The sequence below is a fragment of the Lygodium microphyllum genome, chromosome 26 (genome assembly GCF_053477565.2).
Source record: "Lygodium microphyllum isolate KBCC chromosome 26, Lygodium_microphyllum_v1.1.10, whole genome shotgun sequence".
Classification (NCBI taxonomy): Eukaryota; Viridiplantae; Streptophyta; class Polypodiopsida; order Schizaeales; family Lygodiaceae; genus Lygodium; species Lygodium microphyllum.
The window spans coordinates 34313549-34320632 of record NC_141160.1 but is presented as its reverse complement, the minus strand read 5'-3'; positions in this window follow the sequence as shown (position 1 = coordinate 34320632).

Genomic DNA, 7084 nt, shown 5'->3' with positions numbered 1-7084 from the left:
TGATGGTAGCTAATACCAAAACCATGTGCTCAATTTTGTAAAAGAATCGAGATTTTAGGATTTTTTAAGATCCTTTGACTACACCTATGTACCTTAGGTTCATAGGATATATCTATTGTTTGATGGGCTTGGCATCAAGAGCCATTGAAATAATGTGTATGAGGATTTCAAAAGGCACATCCATGAGGTCCTTATACAACCATACATGTAAACACATTCATGTATTCCTTGAGGAGGTATAGCAGTTTTGTTCTTTCTTCCTCAATGAAGTCATTGGCTATATATAATCCTCTAGGATTCTCACATTTCCTAGCTAGATTTAACTCTTTCAACTTGGCAAGGCTTTCAATTAGCTGCTTGTTGTCTCCTTCTCATTTAGCTTCGCTTCATCACTGAGAGTTGAATTTTGGGACTTGTTTTTGAAGCATTTGAGCCCATTTTTGGAGTAGAAAAGTGGCCGAGAGGTGTCAAAGACCAATTTTTCATGCAAAATTGAATGGTTGCAGATTGATGAGCTAGAGTTTTCCTAGGTGGAATTCTATGCCAAGAGCCCAACACAAGTCTCGGTTCGTCAATCAGAGTTCGTTTGACCCCCCATTTAATCCCGGCTCGTCACAAGATTTCACGTTATGAAGTAGGTACATGATTTGGGAGCCGAAAAGTGCATGGAGGGTCCCAACTTTATAAATTTTGACATCACGAAGCCATCCAGCCAGATGTATCTTGAATATGAGCTCGTTTGCCCCTCCAAAAGCGAAAAATCCACTTCGGTTTTGCAGTGTGAACACAAAGAGATAAACTAGATATTTTAAACATTAAAACCTTAACCTTAATTAATGAAAGAAAACTAAAAATTTCAATCCTGAGGAGGGAGGGGGTGTAATTGTTTTTTGTGTCCATTTTTTGGGAGATTCGTGCCTCTCCGATGCTAGGATTGTTGATCAAGAACTACCCGACTACACATTCTTGATCTACTCCCCCTAAGGGCTTTTTTTTATATCATAAGCAAATTGATTTTCATGGAGGGAATCAAATTTTTGATTTTTTTTCTTTCTCTCTCCTCTCTCCTCTAAGACACTGATCACATGCAGAAAATCAAGAAGGAAGGGGGATGAAGGATGCTTGTCCGGCATAGAGCGGATTGCTCCAAGATCAAAAGGAGGCTGAGAGAAAATGTCTAGCACTATTGGGGAATTGAAGATGGGTCCGTTGGCTGCCTGAAACCATTTAAAAAAACCATACAACATGCAAATAAGCGGTATGCTCAATTTTTACAAAGAAAATTTCATTGTTTTGATGTTTGATGGCTTTAATGATGTGCGCATGGAAAGAAAATTTGTATGAATCATGTTTGAAGTATGTTTGAGGGCTGCACATGATGAAATGCAAAACTCCTAGTCATACATAGTCGTAATTAATAATTAAAAATCCAAAATGCGTCTTTTAAAAGGGAAAATGAGGGTTTCTTCCGTTTTGGGTTGGGGAATGAAGTTCATATGGGATTAAAAACTGATAAAAACCAGTGCTTAGTCAATATGATTAGTTAATACACATAGATCAGAAAATACCACATTTTTATGAACAAGTAAATGAGGGAAAATAGGAAAAATAAGGAAAAAAATAGTTTCTGCACCTAAAATTTTAGAAAAATATATATTTTATGTTCGTGAACATATAACAAGGTTGGAGCATGAGGAATAAGCCTTAGTCAAGCCTTGTTTCTATGTTAGAGTATGTTTTTAGTGATTTGTATATGAAAAACTACATAAAAATGATCATTACACCTACCCAACAAATGGAAAACCTAAATGGTAGGAGGGAAGAGGGATTGTGAAAGTGAGTGATCACTGCAAATGTTTAAAATTTTGATATATTTGATTATGCATAGCATACAGGTGGATCACCATTTAAATTCAAGAGAGACTAGTAGCACGAGGAAACTCGGTGTTAATCTCTAGCAACACCGCAATTACGAGTAGCTTGGAAATCATTAGGGATTGGTTTTGCACCTCACATGGTTGATTTTTTTATCATAAAATGCTTGAGCATGAGGTACGTCATCCACAATTGCATTATTCATATCACATGGTAACTCCTAGATACATAGCAATTGATTGCCAATTACATGACCTACGCTGAGTTGTGTGAGGAAACCCAAGCTGTAGGCTAGACGCTCAAATATTTGGGAAATTGTCAAGTGAGGAAATACTCTAAAATATTAGATTGATCGACCTCAAAAACCATGATGAAAGGTGAAGGAGAGAGGGTGACATGTCTAGGAAAATGTGGTGCAGCCGATTAAAAGCCCTTTAAGGGATTGATACTCCTTAAGAAATGTGGAAACCATGTCAAATTGAGTGCTGCCGAACTCCATGCAATCTACAAGAGGGAGAAGCACCATGCAAGTGTGATGCAAAAGCAAAGGGGCTAATTAGGAAGCTCCCTCGTAATGGAGAAAAAATGAAACTTGACTACCTCACCAAAGAAGGATGAGCTAGATATGGCAAAGGTGGAGAAGTCAAGGAAAGGCTCAAGCTCTTCAATGGGGCAAAGGAAGCAAGAAGCATCAAAGAACAATGCCAAAGTGTTTAGGAACTGAGTTACTTTTTCAATGTAGTGCATCAAATAGAGGTTTGTCTATCTTGCGGGCTCTACTTTTACTTCATGAGACAAATCACTATAAAGGAGGTGTTTATGAATGGTTCATCCAAACATACCACAAAAGAACTATACTTAGTCAGTACAAGCTTGTTGGGTGTGGTTTTTATTTTGCTCTTGTTAGCTCCAAGTAGGAGAGAGATCGGATTGTGGCATCTACAATCTTTTTTAGAGTGAATTAATTCTACACCATGCCTTGGAGCCTCAACTTCAACCCTAATCACTCTCTTCTCCATGAATGCTCCATTTGGGTCACCTTCCTGACCATGCCAGATTAATTAGATGGGGAAGTCGTAGTGCTGGAGGAAGTGTTGGAAAAAGTCCTCTATATCCCCAATTCCTAAGACGACAAAGTTAAGGCAAAAAAAAATGATTGCATCCTCTAGGACCACAAGAAAGAAGCACTAGATTTTCTCAAAGTCTTTGATCCTCATGGCTTGGAGATCTACTTAGTCCCTTCCCAAACTCGTGCTACATTTTCCATCAAATAATCCATTATACATGTGATTGCACCCTCAAGGATGGGGCAAGCATTCAAACATAGAAGGAACAGACTTTGATGGTGTATGGGTGGAGAAGAAAAATAAAGAGGATGAGAAGCCCCATGAGAAAAACAAACAAACAAAAGTCAATACTAAAGATCCCAACCAAGGACCTACAAGCTCTAGGCTGTAGCAAGGAAGTAATATTCCCAAACAAGGAACCATCCAATGATAAAGGTGAGGGCTTACAAAAGAAGGACAAGGAGAACATCAAGCTAACTTTCAAAGAGATCCCTAAATGGAAGTCCACCGAGCGAAAGAGTGTTATTTTCATCAAAAGGATTACCAAACAACTACTAGTTGATCACAATGTCTATGTCCCCTAAAAGAGAAAGAGGATGATGTGGTTGAGCTATATGGGGAAACATACTATGGTTAGTGTATCCAAAAGGCTAAAAATCATCTCTTGGAATATTTGGGACCTTTGCTCGAATGATAGAAGGTGCACATGTAGTAGGAAGCTACTAAGCAAGAGAAAATTAGGGTGAAAATCGGACCTACTAGCAATATAGGAAGTGAAACTAAGCAAGGAAGATGTGAAGACAATCAAATTTCCCAACTACAAATGTTTCCTTGCCCCTTCTTGCAGTAGGGGTAGAGATGGCTCTATGATTGTAGTGGTGGAGGAGTTTAGGCCTAGATTGATTGAAAAAGAGGAGAATGGTACTTATGTGGTGGTTGAGATCTCCTTTGAGGGGTGTACATGACAATTTGGTCAGTGTTAGGCCCAATTGTTCAATGAAAAGGACTAAACTATGGGAAATATTGGACATTAACATTGATTGTCAAATGTTTCTACTAATTGGGGGTTGGAACATGATAACACATGAAGGAGAAAGATCCCACAAGCAACCACAATGATAGCTACCATTGAAAGGGAGAGCTAGGATAATCTACATCAATAGCATGAAATTTTGTGGACATAGCACTTGTGTAGGATGATGGGAGGAAGCCCACTCTCACATGACATAATAGGCAGAGTGGGATTGCTTGGAGATCCACCAGCTTAGAAAGGTCCTATGCTACTCATGGTGGTTGCTAGATCACTCCAAAACCCATTCTCCAAGTCTTAGTTGATGTTGTCAACTCTGACCACTCCCCCACATAACTCATGTGTCACCTTACCATCCCAGGGCAATATATTCACGACATACCCCCCTTTATGTTCAACTATTCTTTCTTGAAAGATAAGAATTTTCTAAAAGCACTAAATGAGATCTAAGCCCTCACCCCTAATGGTGTTGTGAACCTATAACGAAAGTTAGAAAAGGCATTGCTTGCATCATAGGGCTCGCTAAGGCTCATGGGAAACAACAAACCAAGATGCAAAGAAATCAACTAGAGCCTACGACTAAATCCATAGGGGAGCCCATATGCTTGCTCTTTTTGATTACCCTAATGATCCTTATCTTGCTCATCTTTTGTAGGGATTTGAAGATTTCATTCGAATGCATGAGAGGCATAAAACTACAGCTATTCAAATGCATCTAAAGGGTCAAAATCTATTTGACAAAGATGCTCAACCACTACCATTTTCAAGGCCCTACAGCTCAAGCCAAAAAGGAGGCCGTTTTGCTGATTGAGAATGATGACAGTGTAAAAATGTATAATGATGTGTTAGTTATGGGTGTCTTTTTCAAACACTTATTTGATATGTTGGTTCCCCAACAAAGGTAGATGAAGATTATAGGGACAACCTACAACAATTGCTAAAGCCTATGGAGGTAGTTATTGGTGAAGAAACTACCACAATGCTGGATAGACCCTTTTCTATTGATGAACTATAGTATGTCATTAGGAATTTGAAGAAAAGGAAGTATCTTGCCCTAGATGGGCTACCCATGGAGGTCTTCTAGGCCCTATGGGAATCATGTGGAGTAGACATTTGCACATTTGCACATTTGCAAACCAATGTGTCACAAACAACCAAATCCCAAAAGATCTCAACAAAGGTATGATAAAGTTCCCAAGTCCCTAGTCATGTCCACACCAAGTCAAGAGTGGCCCTTAACTATGCTCAACATGGCATACATGATCATTTGTGAAGGCCCTAGCTCTCAAAATCAAATTTGTCCTTCTAAAGTGCTTCACAGATCCCAATATGGTTTTGTTTGTTGGGGCAGCAAGATCCAAGATGCAATCCTAAATTCGATGCTAGCACTGGACCATGCAATGGAGTGTAAAGGCGAGTTTGTTCTACTCCATCTTGGCAAAGCATATGACCAATTCCAATGGGACTTCTTCTAGTAGTTATAACTAAGCTCAACTTTGGGGTAGGATTTGTCCATATGGTGGACACTTTGTTCACCAATGTAATTGATAAAGTAAGGGTCAATGGATTCACATCCCATGCCTATCATTTGAAGAGATCAATAAGGAAATGACACCCACTCACCCCATTATTATTTGATGTGTCATATCTAAGCCACTATTGAGAATGCTTGATCACAAAATCCAATAAGGCGTAATTCAAGGGTTGTCTCATGGAAACCAAATGTGCACTCAACTCCTTGTGCTGATGATAATTCAAGTATCATTGAGGTTGAGAAGAATAACATAAAGGAGCTTCTAGCTACGTTTGAGGTGTATTCCAAAGCCTCTAGGGAGCAGATTAGTGGCAAAAATTAGAGTTCCTCTACTTAGGAGGGGACAACCAACCAAACAAGATTGTAGAGTTGGGATTCAAGGTTCTAAGGCCAGGGGAGATATTTAGGTACCTTGGGGGCCACTGAGTTTAGGTGCTTCTACCCCAACCAAAATGCAATTCTAATTTTCAAGCTCCAACAAGAAGTTGACAAGCTAGCCCATATTCCAATGAATTTCGGGGGCAAATTGGTGGCATTGAACAAAATAATTTTGCATGTGGTCATGTTTGTAGTAGCCACCCATGTTTGCAAAGTCCCAATGGGAGAAGGTGGAAAAGCTCATGCAAGGCTTTCTATTGAGAGCTAGGGAGAGAAGCAAAAATGGCACAATAGCTCTTGGAAGATTGTTACTATAGATGCAACAGATGGCAAGAGCCTATTCATGAAAAGGCTAAGAGGCATGCCTTCAAGATACTCTCTAGATTAGATTTGGATGAGCCTTAGACATTGGTGACCAACAACTGAGTCAAGCCCATGTGGAGGGAAGCCAATGGAAGGAGCTTAACAAGGAAGACAAGATTCTATCTATTGATTCTAGGATCTAGATTAAAGGTCATGCCTCTATTAGGAGGCTTTTGGCATTGTGGAGGAGTGGATTGAAGGAATTGGGATGGAGAGGGGATGACTCAAGGAAGGGGGACATAGTGTTGTTGCAGTCCTTTTGGACCTTCCCCTATACATTTCAAGATAAGACTCAGCCCCACTCTCCTCCACTATAAATCTAGGCAAGAAGACATCGTGAAGGGACTAATTAGATGGATAGACCTTTGGGACAATAGTAACCTTAAGGTCATAGAAATTGAAGTGGACAAAGACAAGTTTGGTATTGATGACCACTAATATGCATTTTTGCAAGAGGTATTGCAATAGAAAGAGGGCAATTGGCTAAAGGAGGCAAAAGTTGGTCCTACTGGGTCTCTCTAATGCCTTATCAACCACCATAAGGGAAAACTAGCCTACAAACTTAAGAAACATAGGCACTTCAATGAGTAACAAAGGGAGATTGCAACCAAGATGACTAGCAAGTGGAAGTCCCAATACCAACAAAGGACTATCTAGTCTTGGCATATGTGGTTGGAGGGCTACACGTAGATGAAGGCTTAATTTGCTGCTATAGAAGGTGGTGGCTAGGAAGCTAACTATACAAAAGACAAAGTGGCTAAGTATATAGGATGCAACACAACTTGTGGATTTTTTGTTGTACACACAAAGATTATGAATCAACTTTTTTGGCACTTT